This window comes from Protomyctophum parallelum, assembly GCF_964188405.1.
Source record: "Protomyctophum parallelum genome assembly, chromosome: 10".
Lineage (NCBI taxonomy): Eukaryota > Metazoa > Chordata > Actinopteri > Myctophiformes > Myctophidae > Protomyctophum > Protomyctophum parallelum.
Genome location: NC_139704.1, coordinates 46,776,300 through 46,794,003, shown reverse-complemented (window position 1 = coordinate 46,794,003; position 17,704 = coordinate 46,776,300). Strand labels below are relative to the sequence as shown.

General features: G+C 42.7%; 1 protein-coding gene across 1 annotated transcript in view; it reads right to left on the bottom strand.

The window, feature by feature from the left end:
* sorbs1 (sorbin and SH3 domain containing 1) overlaps nt 1-14,253 on the bottom strand; it is an 86,839-nt gene extending 72,586 nt beyond the window's left edge. The window contains exon 1 of the mRNA XM_083775366.1: nt 14,216-14,253. The gene's annotated coding sequence lies outside the window, so the exon portion shown is untranslated. The remainder of the gene's footprint in view (nt 1-14,215) is intronic.
* Nucleotides 14,254-17,704: the final 3,451 nt, after the last annotated feature.

Below are 17,704 nucleotides of genomic sequence, written 5' to 3'. Positions count from 1 at the left end.
ACAGTGCGGGTGTTGGATAGGATAGGAAGTCACCGGGTCAACCAGAATCAGTCCATGTAAGTCCAATAGCCACTCTGGTTTCTTCAAAGAGCCCTGAGACAGCGGTCTGTTCTGGTTCTACAGCCTTCTGGACCCCCTCACTGAGACAGTACGGTGTCTGGAGGAGGGCTGGTCTGGTTCTATAGCCTTCTGGACCCTCTCACTGAGACAGTGGTCTGTTCTGGGAGGGCTGGTCTGGTCTACAGCCTTCTGGCCCCCCTCACTGCTTTACGGGCCTATAGGTTTGACCTTGAGCCTGGCTCCGCAGGGGGTGTGTTTGTTTAAAACAAAAAGGCGCGTCCAGAGCGAGCTGTCACCACATGCCACCTGGGAATGTGCCACCCACTCAGCGACTGTGGCGTGTGGACCCACTTATGAAAACATTCAGTCCCCCCTTGGCAAGGCACTGCCCAGGGCCAGCCAATCGCAGAGAGGCTATAAGTGAGGATATAAGCTACCGGACAAATCCATATAAGTTAACCACTTGAACCCTGTACTGCGTTAGTATACGTCAAACTGATCAAATAGACCGTCTATATGAGCTCGCGTCACATGGGTTTTTTCTATGAGCTAAAAAAATATAATAATTGCACACACCTGAACTTTTCCTCTGGATTATTTTTTCCCTATTTGGATCTTCTGGAAAATAAATTCTACCATAAATATACCAATACTATAATATGTTGAACTACAATGCCTTTCAGGTGGGCGGGGTCCTTGTTGAAAGGCTGCCTTAAAAACGGAGCCATGCTCACAACAAAAGAGGTCTCGTCACACCCTGTGTGGACGACTGTGGACAGAGAGATGGGGCCGTTATGTAACACCGTTTGACGTGTGCTTTGTGGACAAATGGCAGAGAATATGAGGAGCTCTCCAGTGCTCACAGCGTGGTCCGACTTCCACCAAACAGCTCCAAACATGGCTTGGAAGGGTCCGCTCCAGAGCTTATCCCCCTAATTGAGGAGACCCCCCCCCCCCCCTCCCCCCTCTCTCCACCTCCCATTATAAACAGCCTGCTCCATGCTAGCCAGCAGGCTGGGGATTCTACGCATTCCTCAACGCAGCTATTTGAGGTTCTTACTTTTAAACAAATGCCACATAAAAGGAGATGTGTACGTGACTTCAATGTTACAATCATAACTGTCCATAGAGGCTGGCTGGGTGACCAGACGTTCCCGTTTGACTTGGATTGCCCCAGTTTCAAGCTGGGCGTACCGTGAGTCCCGACAAATGTCCCAGTTTTCAACATTCACTGCCAAATTGTCCCATTTAGTTTTTTTCTCCACAGTTAAAATAATATGACACTTAGTTGTAACTTGTTTATAGCGTCCTGTTCTGTTGAAAGGTGACGTCCTGCCAAGTGCTTCAATGATGGCCCCACATCCTGATAGAAAACACCAGGGGAAAATAAAAAGAATCTTCAAAGAAAACGTCAAAACTAGCAGGGAAAAGACCCGGCCAGGGTGGCCTAGCGGTCCAGGCACCTATACAGCCGGCTGGTATTCCAGCCTGACAGCGTTTCGCGGGTTCGAGTCCCGATCCCGACGACCTTGCGGTAGTAGTGAAAATCTACTGGCTCACAACGTGTCACGATGCAATGTGTACATCGGTTATTTTCCTCCCGACACCCAATATGAATGGACTGCTACAATAACCTTAATAAAAGAGACAATACACCATAAATAAATACTGAAACCACATATAATCAGTAGGGAAGGTGTATGCATGTACTATGTGTACTATAATGTAAACTCTTCATTTCCATTTTCCAGCCATTCAGTTCCAAAACAAATAACCCCTGCTCTAGTAGACCCTCAGGTGTGGTTAGAATATTGAAATATAGTCCCTGTGTATTTTTGGTTTCTCAAATGGCCCAATCCAAGGCCCAGGTCAAAAGGCCCAATCAAAATAACAGTCATATATGGCCTGGGCCGTGGCTCAGCGGTCCAGGCACCTTGGCTGGTAATCCAGTCTGGCAGTGTGCCGCGGGTTCGACTCCCGATCCTGACGGCCTTTACTGCATGTCTTCCCCCCCCCATCTCTCTCCCCCATTTCCTGTCAGCCTACTGTCTGTCCCTCTATAAAATATATAAAATAAAGGCGAAAGCCACAAAGAAAACCATTTTTTTCACGATATCATCCCCTCCCATAACCCCTCCCCCTTTATCATACAACAACAGCTGTTGCTGCGGCTTCAGTTCAGGTTGATGGGCTCCCATCACCAGGCAAACCAGGCATACTTAATGAACTGTCGGGCATGGCCACATAAAAACAGATTTTTTTTTTTAAAGAAATCTTTCTCCAACTATATTCATAGTACCTGCTGATCATGTTTTAAGGGGGAACAAAATCACGACACTCAGCTGCTGCATGATAGCATGTCCAGAGTTATTGGACGTGGTGAGTTACAGAGCACTTCGTTGGCACATGGGAGGTTCTTTCTGGGCATGCGGGGCATCGGTTCATGGGCACGACCGACGCCGTCTCATCGCCGTGGACATTGATAGAGCGCCAGAGAGCTGTGCAATAATAACAATGTCACTAAGCTGACAGTTTACCAAGGGGTGCTACTTCGGCACAGCGAGGCATCTAGGCCGCTCTCCAACAAACACAACACATCTAGAGGACACCAGAACAGGCCGAACGGAAGCACAGAAGTCAAGATGCGTTACAGGCATTTAGCAGACGCTCTTAATCCAGAGCGATTTACAGTAAGCGAGAACAAAAACATGGCAATACATCGGATACATAAAAATAGTCATCGTGAATCATGCGTAAGCTAAGAACCTAACAGTGTAATATCTATATAATGAAACTATGCGTACTATAGAGTGCTATGTCTTAGTATGTCTACATAAAATGCTATCTAAAGGTACACAAGTTGAGCCTTTGCATACGCCTGTACGGTCGTCGAGGCTAGGGAAAGTGCTACGGGTTAAAATAGAGTCTGAAGAGGTGGGTTTTCAGACCAACAAGATATGCACGTGCACACGCTCTACAGTGGGGGGGGGGGACAGGCAACATGCCAACAGCACACACACACCAAGGTCCGCCCTCGCTCGATCCTGATTGGAGGAAGGCCCCTCTCTATCCTGATTGGATGAAGGCTTTCTCACCCACCACCAAAACCGAAACTATGGGTTTTTTTTCAGCACACTCTATAGTAGGGAGGATTACCACAAAAAAAGGGGAAAAAAGTGATATTTGAATGAAGAGAAATCACTGAATATACCTTTAAGTCATGAGCTCAGCTCAGGCCATCGGCAGTTTCACACTAAAAGCCTCCTTTATACTGTAGATGTGCAGCAGTGTCACATACAGTACCAGTCTTACATACAGTACCAGTCTTACATACAGTACCAGTGTCACATACAGTACCAGTCTCACATACAGTACCAGTCTTACATACAGTACCAGTCTTACATACAGTACCAGTCTTACATACAGTACCAGTCTTACATACAGTACCAGTCTTACATACAGTACCAGTCTTACATACAGTATCAGTCTTACATACAGTACCAGTCTTACATACAGTACCAGTCTTACATACAGTACCAGTCTTACATACAGTACCAGTCTTACATACAGTACCAGTCTTACATACAGTACCAGTCTTACATACAGTACCAGTCTTACATACAGTACCAGTCTTACATACAGTATCAGTCTTACATACAGTACCAGTCTTACATACAGTACCAGTCTTACATACAGTACCAGTCTTACATACAGTACCAGTCTTACATACAGTACCAGTCTTACATACAGTACCAGTCTTACATACAGTACCAGTCTTACATACAGTACCAGTCTTACATACAGTACCAGTCTTACATACAGTACCAGTCTTACATACAGTATCAGTCTTACATACAGTACCAGTCTTACATACAGTACCAGTCTTACATACAGTACCAGTCTTACATACAGTACCAGTCTTGTTTACTTGCTTAGTGTAACGCTGACGAAGGCTTCAAGCCGAAACGCGTACGTTGTGCTGTCTGCAGCATACTATGCCAATCAGAAACCAATAAAAGTGCCTTAACCCAGGGATGTCAAACTCAAATACACAGTGGGCCAAAATAAAGAAATTGGTACAAGTCGAGGGCCGGACTGTGTTTCACGGGCCATTTTTGTGTAGAGGGGTAGCTGAAAGTTGACCACAAGTGATATACTTTCACTGCTGATCAATAGTGAAGAGAAGACGCATGCTTGCGCTTGCGGGCCCTCGATACGTGACAATACACTCGCAGTGCATTGTGGGACTTGTAGTATTATGGTGGTCCGTGCAATATACCAAAGGGCAGGTTCTAATACTAATTAAATATCATCCTGCGGGCCAAAGATAATTCATTCACGGGCCTGATTTGGCCCCCGGGCCTTGAGTTTGACATGTATGCCTTAACCCATTCTGACCTGAGATCAGATTCATACGAGGTTTCCCGCTGGACACACACTGGTCTGATTAACCCATTCTGACCTGAGATCAGATTTAAAAAAATGTCAGTCGTTCTTCGATTGTTCAAAAATAGCAGACCTACAAGCTCGTATCGCGCCACTCGGTGGCGCGCTATGAGCTTGTAGATCTGCTATTTTTCAATAGCTAAAGCATAACATGATGCTGACACCAAAATGGGTTCCCATTCAGAATGGGTTGAGTGCTGGTGTTCTCTTCTTAGAGATTTCTTTAAAAGTTTACTTGCTTAGTGAAGCCTTTGCATCATTATTATATTCCTGTTACTGACAAATATGTAATCTTTTCTTATGTAGCAGTATTCTTTTTTTGAAAGATTTATTTTTGGCATTTTGTGCCTGTCCATATGACCATAATGTTAAGTGGTGATGTCGGTGATTCATATTCATATTCAGAGCATGTTTATTTAATGTCCTGGATTGGATGAATGGAACTAACATCAAGTTATTATTTACAAGGAAAACTCATTTTTCAAAGTTGTAAAAAACAAAACACCATGACCATTTTTTTTCATTGTTAGATTTCAACATTCATATACTGTATATTATTCAAATGTTCGTATTTTGAAGATTAGTTTTCTAAATTTTTATCCCACGATTTTGTATCCCATTTTTTTCACCCAGTGTCCATTATGTAATGTAATCCTGGGCTCTACTTCACCTCTGCCAACCTGGGGAGAGGAACGGACTGACCTCATGTTTTTCTAAACAGTTCCTCTCCCCTCCATCAGGCGCCCCAGCTGGCCAGGGGGAGGCAGTATAGAGACCAGGATTACTGCATGTTTTTGTGAGGGTACCTAGTAGTAGGTATCTAGCTATATATCTCTTGTTGTGTTTATAGCAGACTTATTTACCTGCCATAGTGTCAACCCCTTAACCCCGAGTAGGATCTGTGGTTAGACCGGCATATTCACCGATACCGATATGACCCGATATGACGAATAAGGGCCGATCCGATACTTTTCCCCCGATATCGATACAGTATCGGGACACCACTAGTACCATACCCTAGGGGACACGGGGAGAACATGCAAACTCCACACAGAAAAGGCCCACTCGCAATACCATCGCAGCCCACCAGTGGTACCCCCCCCCCCGGCCCGACAGGATGAGTCTCTCATTTAACCCATTCTGACCTGAGATCAGATTCATACGAGGTTTCCACTGGACACACACTGGTCTGATTAACCCATTCTGACCTGAGATCAGATTCTAAAAAATGTCAGTCGTTCTTCGATTTTTCAAAAATAGCAGACCTACAAGCTCGTAGCGCGCCACTCGGTGGCGCGCTATGAGCTTGTAGATCTGCTATTTTTCAATAGCTAAAGCACGACATGATGCTAATGCTAACACCAAAATGGGTTCCCGTTCAGAGTGGGTTAATTTGGGAACATGAAATCAGGGAAACGGCACCTAAAATTAATGTCATCACGCGATAACGAGCTCAGCTGTGCAGCACAGATTCCTCTGGGCTTAGATAATAGGGCACCCCACACATGAGAGCTATGCTGACAATTCAAATCATTGTCTGAGAGCGTGTTCAAAGTGTTTCCTCATTCAGGGGGGGGGGGGGGGGGGGGGATGGGGGATGTTTTGACTCAAACGTGGCATGGAAGCTCTGAGAGTGTTCCCTGATTTAGCCGTCTGAGTGGTTATGTGACACAGGACCTTGTTGATTGTTTAATCATCGTTGGTGCATATTTACCGGGACACGCAGCGCTGCGATAATCCAGCCATCTCAAGTAGCTTTGAAGGTATCCTCGTGTGAAATGAGCGGAGCACAGGCCTCCATCCTCTATCTATTTCAAGCTCTGTCTCTGTCTGGCTGATCTCCCTCCACACCCGGACACACAAGCACCAGAGGCACTTTTACCACTATAACTACTTGAATTCATATTTGGCTAGAACGATTAAAAATTAAATAAAAATTATAATACTAAGTTATAAAACCGTCAGTCACACATTTACACTCTGTTCCACATGGTTCTTGTCCTCAGTGGGTTGAGCAATTCATCTGAACTTGAACACGGACTTTGACCATTAGCATAATGCAGACCGTGTTTTTCACTTTCCCAACATTTAAGCAAAATAAGTGTCCTCATCTTCAGTGCTACAGTACCAAATAAAACAGAATTGATCCCTGATTTATATACTGTACACAGCCTATACCCCCCAAGTCTGCAAATACTTTGAGTACTCACATGCCCAGGTATGGACTAGTTATTATATAAAATTGTTGCTCAGTAGTGTAACTGGGTACTGTTGCTTAATGTTATAATGGCAAAGGAAAATCCTCTGTGTTTATTGATTTTGAATTTAAGTACAGATGGAACCAAAGTGGAGCCTAACATGTTCATTTGGCTCCATTTGTATACACACTAATACAGATAGGAACCAAATGGACCCTTGTGGGCTCTGTAGAAAAGGAACCAAGTGCCCATTTGGCTCCATCTGTTGACTCTCAGAGTTTAATTAACACTCAGTATTTCATGGTGCGGTTTCTGCTTTTCTTACGACATGCGCGCACGCACACACACACGCAAGCACGCACGCACGCACAGTTAAAATATCTGCCAACAAGTGCATGGCTGTCCTTGTTTGCCATCAGTAGCCTCCGTGCGTACAATGCCTGAGAGAGGGGGTGACTTGAAATCCATCGCCAACTAGCCATAAATTAAATTGTCTTTTCAATGTCTTGTTTACATGCGGCCATGATCGGGTGGGGGGGGGGGATGGGGGGGATGGGGGGGGCTTCTTTGTGCCACAGAACCTTGAATAGGCAAAGCAGAACACTTCAGGCAGCACTGTCCACTTCAGCCAATGGGAGCAGATGGAGAAAAGGGGGGGAGGGACAGGGTTGCTAGGCAACCTTTTGTAACATTAACACAGAGTGAAAACAGAAACCTGGTGTCTGGGCTGAAACATCCGGCCTGATCCACACCAATATACTGTCTGTACGCTACAATACATACAACGATTATTATCAATAGATAGTTTGACTGATCCACACCAATATACTGTCTGTGTGCTACAATACATACAACGATTATTATCAATAGATAGTTTGACTGATCCACACCAATATACTGTCTGTGTGCTACAATACATACAAAGATTATTATCAATAGATAGTTTGACTGACAGAACATACTTATTCATACAGGACTAAAACTGCTGCTGGTGAAAATGGACATTTCTCATTTTTAAAGCTGAAGACGTACACAAGCATTGACAATGTGAACTAAAATATATATTACTGATTTCCCCACATTCAAAGACATGACAGTTTGATTATTATGCATTGCTGTGTTTTGATAAACTGTAAAACTAACATCAATATCAATAATTAGTAGTAGAAGTAGAAGAGAAACATACAACTAATCAACTATAATAATATTTAACTCAAAACAAAAGGTTAGTTGTGAGCTATTATTATACCTAAAACTGATGGTGGTTTTCTAAATGAATAGTAGGGTCTCCTGGAGAAAAAAGAATGCTGCTCTCTGGGAGACAGCTGGCTTTGGCAAATCTTTGAAATTCAGGTTTCCGAGATTCAAAGGCTGATCCTCTCTCTCTCTCTCTCTCTCTTTCTCTCTCTCTCTCTCAAATCTAAGGGATCCATGATGTAACATGATTCTGAACAAGCGTTATAAAATATTAACAGCTATGCTGGGTGCTTCCCAACAGGTAGTGGTACCAACCTGATGACTATATGGGGTTCTATTTGCATGTTCAAAATTCAAAAACGATTGATCTTGAACCGTGATCTTGATTTACCTTGAAACCTTAAAAAATGAGCTCAGATAGTTTCAGCCATGTCTGCCAAGTGAAATCTCATTGAGGTGCATGGAGAAAAACTAAAAACGGTTTTAACTTTAAATAAAATCAATAAAACCCAACTGTTCCAACAAAAAAAAACCTATTAAATCACAAAAACTAATGAAACACCAACCCTGGATTTTTTGTGTGTGAGACAATGGCACTTAATACTTTTACAAATGATCTCTTTATATCGTCACATAAAGTTGTACAATTCCCTTTCAACTTTAACAGAATAGAGTACTTATGGCTGACTAAACACATGCCCCCCTCCCCTTTACTTTACCCCTTTCAAGTCCATGACCAAGAATAGTTTAAAAAGGATGCTTTTGATGCTTTCATTGCACAATGCAAAAGGTCAAGCCAAGGGTCAGCATTCCTTTCTGAGTGACTGCAGAATAAACAAATGACCCTATAGGGTTGACCCTCTGGGCATAGAACAGATAACTAACATACCCCCTGCTTTCATTTAAACATTTACAGTTCCTCGCCCCACACTTCATAAACAACTAGTCTGGTGTACTGTGTAGCCTATACGACAGGGACGTGCACACATGGACAGCACAGGGGGCTTCAGCCCCTGCCCCTTTTACCCGTCTGTAAAACAACTGCCCTTTTACCCGTCTGTAAAACAACTGCCCTTTGACCCGTCTGTAAAACAACTGCCCTTTTACCCGTCTGTAAAACAACTGCCCTTTTACCCGTCTGTAAAACAACTGCCCTTTTACCCGTCTGTAAAACAACTGCCCTTTTACCCGTCTGTAAAACAACTGCCCTTTTACCCGTCTGTAAAAGAACTGCCCTTTTACCCGTCTGAAAAAACAAATGCCCTTTTACCCGTCTGTGAAACAACTGCCCTTTTACCCGTCTGTAAAACAACTGCCCTTTTACCCCGTCTGTAAAACAACTGCCCTTTTACCCGTCTGTAAAACAACTGCCCTTTTACCCGTCTGTGAAACAACTGCCCTTTTACCCGTCTGTAAAACAACTGCCCTTTTACCCGTCTGTTAAACAACTGCCCTTTTACCCGTCTGTAAAACAACTGCCCTTTTACCCGTCTGTAAAACAACTGCCCTTTTACCCGTCTGTAAAACAACTGCCCTTTTACCCGTCTGTAAAACAACTGCCCTTTTACCCGTCTGTAAAACAACTGCCCTTTTACCCGTCTGTGAAACAACTGCCCTTTTACCCGTCTGTAAAACAACTGCCCTTTTACCCGTCTGTAAAACAACTGCCCTTTTACCCGTCTGTAAAACAACTGCCCTTTTACCCGTCTGTAAAACAACTGCCCTTTTACCCGTCTGTGAAACAACTGCCCTTTTACCCGTCTGTGAAACAACTGCCCTTTTACCCGTCTGTAAAACAACTGCCCTTTTACCCGTCTGTGAAACAACTGCCCTTTTACCCGTCTGTAAAACAACTGCCCTTTTACCCGTCTGTGAAACAACTGCCCTTTTACCCGTCTGTAAAACAACTGCCCTTTTACCCGTCTGTGAAACAACTGCCCTTTTACCCGTCTGTGAAACAACTGCCCTTTTACCCGTCTGTAAAACAACTGCCCTTTTACCCGTCTGTGAAACAACTGCCCTTTTACCCGTCTGTAAAACAACTGCCCTTTTACCCGTCTGTGAAACAACTGCCCTTTTACCCGTCTGTAAAATAACTGCCCTTTTACCCGTCTGTAAAACAACTGCCCTTTTACCCGTCTGTGAAACAACTGCCCTTTTACCCGTCTGTAAAACAACTGCCCTTTTACCCGTCTGTGAAACAACTGCCCTTTTACCCGTCTGTAAAACAACTGCCCTTTTACCCGTCTGTAAAACAACTGCCCTTTGACCCGTCTGTAAAACAACTGCCCTTTTACCCGTCTGTAAAACAACTGCCCTTTGACCCGTCTGTAAAACAACTGCCCTTTTACCCGTCTGTAAAACAACTGCCCTTTTACCCGTCTGTAAAACAACTGCCCTTTTACCCGTCTGTGAAACAACTGCCCTTTTACCCGTCTGTAAAACAACTGCCCTTTTACCCGTCTGTAAAACAACTGCCCTTTCCAGGCCGCAAATTCATACTACATGGTGAAAGAAATGCAAAATGCCTCTCCTTTCCTTTCCTTGCCATACGGGAAGGAAGGCAGCATTCAGGAGAATTGCTTTTTCCCCCCTTAGTCTCCTGAACTTGAACAGTGTTTTGCGTTGAACAAATTTGTCTAGAAGTCCATGTCGTTACACCTGCATCTCCACTAGCTAAAGAGTGCTGGGTTGCGCCCCGAAAATAGCAGATCTACAAGCTCTCAACGCGTCGCAGTGTGACGTGTTGAGAGCTTATAGATCTGCTATTTTTTGCCCAAAAGTGCCCTCTTACGGGATTTCAGCCCCCCTCTAAGGCTCTCTGCACGTCCCTGGCCTACAACACTCTGCTGTGCCGGTTCACTGTCGTCTTGTTGCACCCTGAACATCTTGACATTCATCACTGGTACCAGTGATCTCTGTGGGAATAGGCCCAGCACAGTGTGTACAGTTGGATATACTGTATACTACAACCACCTGTCACTCATCTGAATCAGGTGGGGGGGTTTATATTATCTCTCTTTGGCCAAAACAGTTGGAATTAAAAACTTGCAACAATATATGTTTGACCTAGAAAAGACACCATGGAGCTTGAAGAAAGAGTGTGACATGTAGGTCAAAAAATAAAAATAAATCATCCTCTTAGTCTTCCCGTTACAATGAATGATTTTGAGAGACGTTCTGTCTGACTAACATCATTCACTAGTAACTACTGAGTAAAGTTTAAGAGCAAAACTAATTATGCAAGTCATTGAAACAGCCCCATCTAATTCTCACACAGGGTGAATACTGAATAGGGTCCATACATACTTTAGTTGAATCTTCAGGAATTGAGGATCTGTTGAGATCCTAAAACCACATTGTGCCATATACAGTATATGGTTCTTGTGTGTGTCCCAACCCAGTGTTGGGGTCCAGGGATCCACCCTTACAGGTCTGTAAAGAGTTATTAGAGTCCTTGAAATTCAAAAGTTTGAGAACCACGTGTCCTCACCCTAGTCAATAATATCACCACCACACACACACACACACACACACACACACACACACACACACACACACACACACACACACACACACACACACACACACACACACACACAACGGAAAAATATCGATGGGACCTGCTGTGTCAGCAAAGAAGAGTCATCTGGGAAAATAAAAATAAAAATGAATAATGTTGACTGTAGAGGTTGCGGGGTAATACAGTAAAAGTTATCAGTCAGGATTTGGGGCTATATATTAAGCCTTTTAGAAGCTGTATCACAGTTACATAATATCAAAGACAATCCATGTTGTTCACATGAGCACATATATGCTCCCAATTAGCCCAGACATTGGCCTCCAGCTTAGGCACACACACGTTTGTCAACCTGCCACTGGAACATGACGTTCACACTGAGTAAACAAAGAGGACTTCATAGTATGGTTACAGTATGAGTTATGTAACAGATGGGAGCTCTGGGTGTCAGTAGTCACTGTCAGGCACATCATAATATCATGATTCATGATAGAAGTGTTGTATGGCCCGTGGCCCGTAGCACTTGCCCTAGCCTAGCCCATTAGATAGCACTTTATGTAGACTCAAGTATTTTAGACAGACTTATAGCTTGTTACGTAGACAGCACTAGAATTGCATTTCATGTAGTGTAGTCATAGCACTTTATAGTACACATGTATAATATATAGTATGTATAGCTGACATAGATACTCCACTGTTACGTTCTTAGTTTATACATGATTCATGATAACTACTTTTGATATAATGTGATGTACATGTATGCCATGCTTTTGTTTTTGCTTAATGTAAGTCACTCTGGATTAAGAGCGTCTGCTAAATGCCTACATTGTAAATTGTATAGCGGCAACAACCAAATGGACCTATAATAATTAAATAATCAAGTCCTTGGTAGTGAGATAAACATTTTTCCAATAGCCCTACTACTACTACTACAACTGTATAATGAAATCCACTTGAAATCCAGCCCAAAACTGCATAGATAATCATAGAGCATGCTTACATTGACAGGATAAACAAACACTTTCATTGCATTCATTCTTCTCACACTACCACATTATCTTGAAAGATCACATTGAATTATAAGTCCATATATCCCAGAGTTAACACTCTCACCACGCATGCCGCATAGTGTGCATTTCATTAACCTTTCTCATACTTTAAGGCAACCTATACTGTAGCTACAGTACCGCTGTCACACAATCAATACCAACCCGTATGGAGCAGGGTTATTGTGTGTCTACACTGTACATTACTGTATATATTATTGGACAACTTTATGAAAACCAAACAGACTGCACTGGACAAATGCAGGCATTATAGCTCAATAGAAATATAGAAGCAGTTTTGGTTCCGTTAGCAGACCTAGCCTATAGGCTATAAAGTGGTTTTTCAACCAGTGGTCCGGGGACCACCACCAGGTGGTCCTTGAGGGGGTTCCAGGTGGTCCCCATGCTAAATGAGAGGAGAGTTGGTATTAACCAAATGGACCCTTAATAGATCTTTAAAGGTATATTCAGTGATTTCACTCAAAAAACCTTAGGTTTCGTTTTTGGCTGGGACCTAAGCCTTTCATCCAATCAGGATAGAGAGCCAAAAACGAAACCTAAGGTTTTTTGACCCCCAGGGGTTAACTGGGGACAGGGAGGAACTCCTTATATGGTCAGCACACTCTATAGTAGAGAGGATTATCACAACAAAACAAAAAAATAAGTGATATTTGAATTAAGTGAAATCACTGAATATACCTTTAACTCTTGAGAATGTAAAATGAAACCAAAATGGACCCGTCTCAAGAGTTCAATTATTGTTAAACTGCATTAGGCTACTTAATTTATACCAGAAGTCTACACAATTATATAGAATGTAGAAGAATTGTTATATTTGATCAATGGTTAATGGTAGGCAGGCTACCAACATCAATACAGCATGGAATAGTGGGAAATATCTTATCAAAACGACAACACAACACAATATTCTTAATTAGTTTTGGGTCTGAGAGAGGCCAAATGTCATCAAATGGTGGTCCGTACGGCTCAAATGGAGAATAATTAATGGACCTTTGATGTGAAAATGGTACAGTAAACCACTGTGTTAGCAGAACTAGACTGGCTATAATATGAAAGCATCGCCTGCAGCCTGGAGGGACATGCATGAAGCACCTCTGCCTGACACAGTGCGGCACATGCTGGCTCTATTTGGACCTTTACAGGGTCTGTGTACTGTACTAGTGTCTGTGTACTGTACTAGTGTCTGTGTACTGTAACTGTACTAGTGTGTAGCCTACTGCGGTAACCGTCCCGAGACAGACAGCACACTGCCGGGGCTCGGAAATAAATAGCAGATCTGCAAGATCACAACACGGCGGCGGATGCCGACGATGTGAGCTTGTAGATCTGTATTATATGACTGTCCGCCTGTTCGGCACGTATACGCGACACCACCGTGCGACGAAGTATAAATCAATCTTCTTTAACATGCTGTCAGATTATTATAGTTTTATTAAAACAGAAAACGGTGGATTATTCTAAAACTATAGATTCAGATGGTGTTTTGTATCACTATACCCAGCGATAAACAAAGCCAGTTGCTCTAGGCTGCCAATGTAGACATGATGATTATGAGAGGACAATATTTAAAGGCAAAAAGTCTAAAATATTAGAATGTCTTAATATGCTTGTTAACCTACAGAATTAGACGGCTATTAGTATTAGCCTATACCACACACACACACACACACACACACACACCGCACAGACAGAATTACCCCGAGGGGGGGAATTAAAACAATGCTTACCTTAATCGAGTGGAAATCCAGCGTTCCCCTGTCGCGCACCGCACACACGCAGCACTGAACGAGATCTGTACGTGCTGCGTGCGTGTAGCAGGAGAGTGCGTGAGTCACTGTGTCAGCTCTCTCTCTCTCTCTCTCTCTCTCTCTCTCTCTCTCTCTGGCCAAGCCTCCGCAGCAGCCCGCTCTAATGCATTGCCAATTTATTCTAGTCAACGATATTGTCCCTGGTCTGGTCAAGGAAACGACTTTAACAACAACGCGTCGACTATATTAATATTAGATCACTTTCTTGCAGTGTTGTGACTAACGCCCTTACATCGCGTTACGTTACATAACGTAACTACTATTTGCAGTAACTTGTAACCTAACGCTTTACATTTCCCATTTCCATAACGGCCTTATAGTTATTGTGCGAGTGTTACCCGCGTTATGGCGTTATGTCAACTTATGTGATCAGTGAAAAGTCTCGCAGCTCCGTGAGTATCATACATTCATACAGGCATCTCTGCGCTGCTGATTGCAGTGCAGGGACTAGAGAGCGCTCTCTGTGTTGACAGTTTCGTTTGTGCTCTGCCTCTCAACTAACTGCGTGAAAAACACAGATGTACAAGCCCAAAGCGCAGTGCATTGCGACCGGTAGATAACTTGTAGATCTGCTACTTCCAGTGCAGGACGGGCGCATGCTTATGACGCTCTTAAATATGCATCAGCACTCAGCAGCCAGCAACGCACTAGCAGGCAGCAGCATAAACCACTCGTCGTCAGACGGAATACACACGCAAATACGAGTCACGACACAACTTTATTGCACATCTGTGCTTGCCTTTCATCCACGCTTCTATAGCCTTTTAAATCTAATTTCCCATCCACGGGCACAAGCAGCTTCCACCCGATCTGGATGGTGATGTTGTTTCTGACGAGGGTATAGCAACTAGTTAGCATGGGAGCTAACATTAGTTTAACTCTGGTCCATATCGTTAGAAGCCAAGGAGTCCTCCTATAATAACACTGGTACTTTCCATCCGTTCCCCAACCCTCACACTCGATGTTGCGTCTGCCCGTGTATAATGGTCAGGGTTTCACTGTCCACAGCTAGCAGGCAGACCTGTCAAAACTATGCACTTCCCAAAACTCACAAGACATGCCAGCCACCACCTATAAGTTCAAACCGTTACACACCTCTAGAATATTTGTTTCCCCAGCTATCTCATTTCACTTTCATTTATTTTATTCCATAGTCTTAGTTTTTCTCTAATAAAGTAGTTTTTATTTGTTTTCTCATGTTCCCCTTGAAAAGCGTCTTTAAGTACTCAGAGAAGCATTATATAAATAATACTATTATCACTATTATTATTACTACTTTTTAATTGCCTATGCTTATGTAGTCACTATTCATTGATTCACTCGTATCCAAATCCATTCGAAAAAAAGCTCACTGATGATCAGGTCAAATAGGCCTATTGATATGCCATTAATTGAGATTAATGAATCACAAAAAACCTTCTTTTAAATCGTTTTTTATATTATTATTTTTTAAAGTAAAGTAAAGTAAAGTAAAGTAGTTACTTTCATAATTTAATGTAAAGTAAAGTAACAAATTACTTTTTTAGATAAGTAACGATAACTATAATTCCTTACTTTTTAAAAGTAACTTCCCCAACACTGCTTTCTTGTAAGCTTTTTACCCTGCAGGGCTGCACCATATGCGTCTCCCCTGTTGAGGACACGTGTGGGAAATGTTCCAGACAGGGATATATTTCATTGATTGATTGATTGATTGATTCGACCCGTCATTTGACACATTAGCATAATCCGAGCGGGCCTGGCTATAATGCACACGATCTGGAAAATTCAGTATGAAATACTTAATTTTTTTTTAACTTCTAATAAATGACTCCATGCATGTATTCATTGTCCATAGAAAAATAAATGCAATGAGCTCCACCAAGCGGCCAACATTCGCGTTGCACGAGAAAGCAATTCTATATCATTGGGGAGGGGAGAGCCATGCAGTGTGTGCGTGCACGCACCACTGCTGTTAATTATGCAGTAAGTGATTTATTCAAACAAACGTTTGTAATAAATGAATATCAATTAATTAATGTACATGTTCAGGAGGATATCATAGCCTATATGTATTTTCTTTTTAACGAGAATAAATAGGACTATTACACAAGTGGTGCTCAACCTTTTTCATGTCAAGGACCCCCAGAATTATCTGTATTTATCCGCGGACCCCCATCTGAAAATATGTTATTCCAGGGACCCCCCCCCCCCCCCAAGCAAAGAATTTAGTTAAAATAAGTTTGCTCTGAAAGAATATATATTCAAAGATTTGCGACACATTTTCACGATTTTCCGTGAAGCAGATCTACAAGCTCGTATGAGCTTGTAGATCTGCTATTTTTCCAATAAAGTACAACATGATGCTTAAAACACCAAAAGGGCTTCCTGTCCAGAACAGGTTCAAAACAAGTCAGTCCAGTGAAGTTAATTTAATTCACAAATACTGTAGATGTAGAACAATCAGTCAGAAGGTGCAGCGTTGTAGACGTTTCCAGAAGTGAGGTTTGTAGATCGGCTGCATAGGTTTCACTTTGTTCAAGGGACCCTTTTTGCAAAAACATATATGTTAATGACGTTTAGAAGCTTTAGAACACTTTCCTGGGGGTCTTTATGTGTGTAATATGTGGTTTTAGATATTTTAGATTGTAGCAGTGAGCCTGGTGTCTCTGATGTCATGGACACTGGGCTCACTTCCTTCCTGGACTACATGTTGTCTCAGTAAGACAGCTCTCACCCCTATCCACAAGGAGGAGCAGAGCACCAAAGAATTATGGGAATTGTAGTCCAGGAAGGTAGTGAGACCAGTGTCCATGACATCAGAGACACCGGGCTCACTGCTACAATCTAAAATATCTAAAACCACATATTACACACATAAAGACCCCCAGGAAAGTGTTCTAAAGCTTCTAAACGTCATTAACATATATGTTTTTGCAAAAAGGGTAAAGGGTCCCTTTCAGTCCTTATTGCAATGAGGCTCTCAGAAGTATGTACATTCTAACGCGGCCCACTACATGCATTCAGACTCCCACATACACATACTGTATACAGCACAGAGAACGGATTTAAAGGAGAAAACAGCTAACCTTAGTATACACTGTACTGTATAAAGGTCATTAGTTCATTAGATGGGTTTCATTTTGTTCAGTCCTCCTCATGGTATGGTTCACTGAAGGACACATTCTCGCACATGCACACACACACACACACACACACACACACACACACACACACACACACACACGCACGCAAATGAAAACACATTTAAAAATGTAAGTCGACTCATTCCAATTTACAGGCATAATACAGGTCCTCCAAAGAGTCCTGCATGGATTGCCATTTATCATCGCTGTATGTACTGTACTCTGTCTGACTGTACTGTCACAGTTGACCGTGGAAAATAAAACAGGAAACAACAGAACAGAG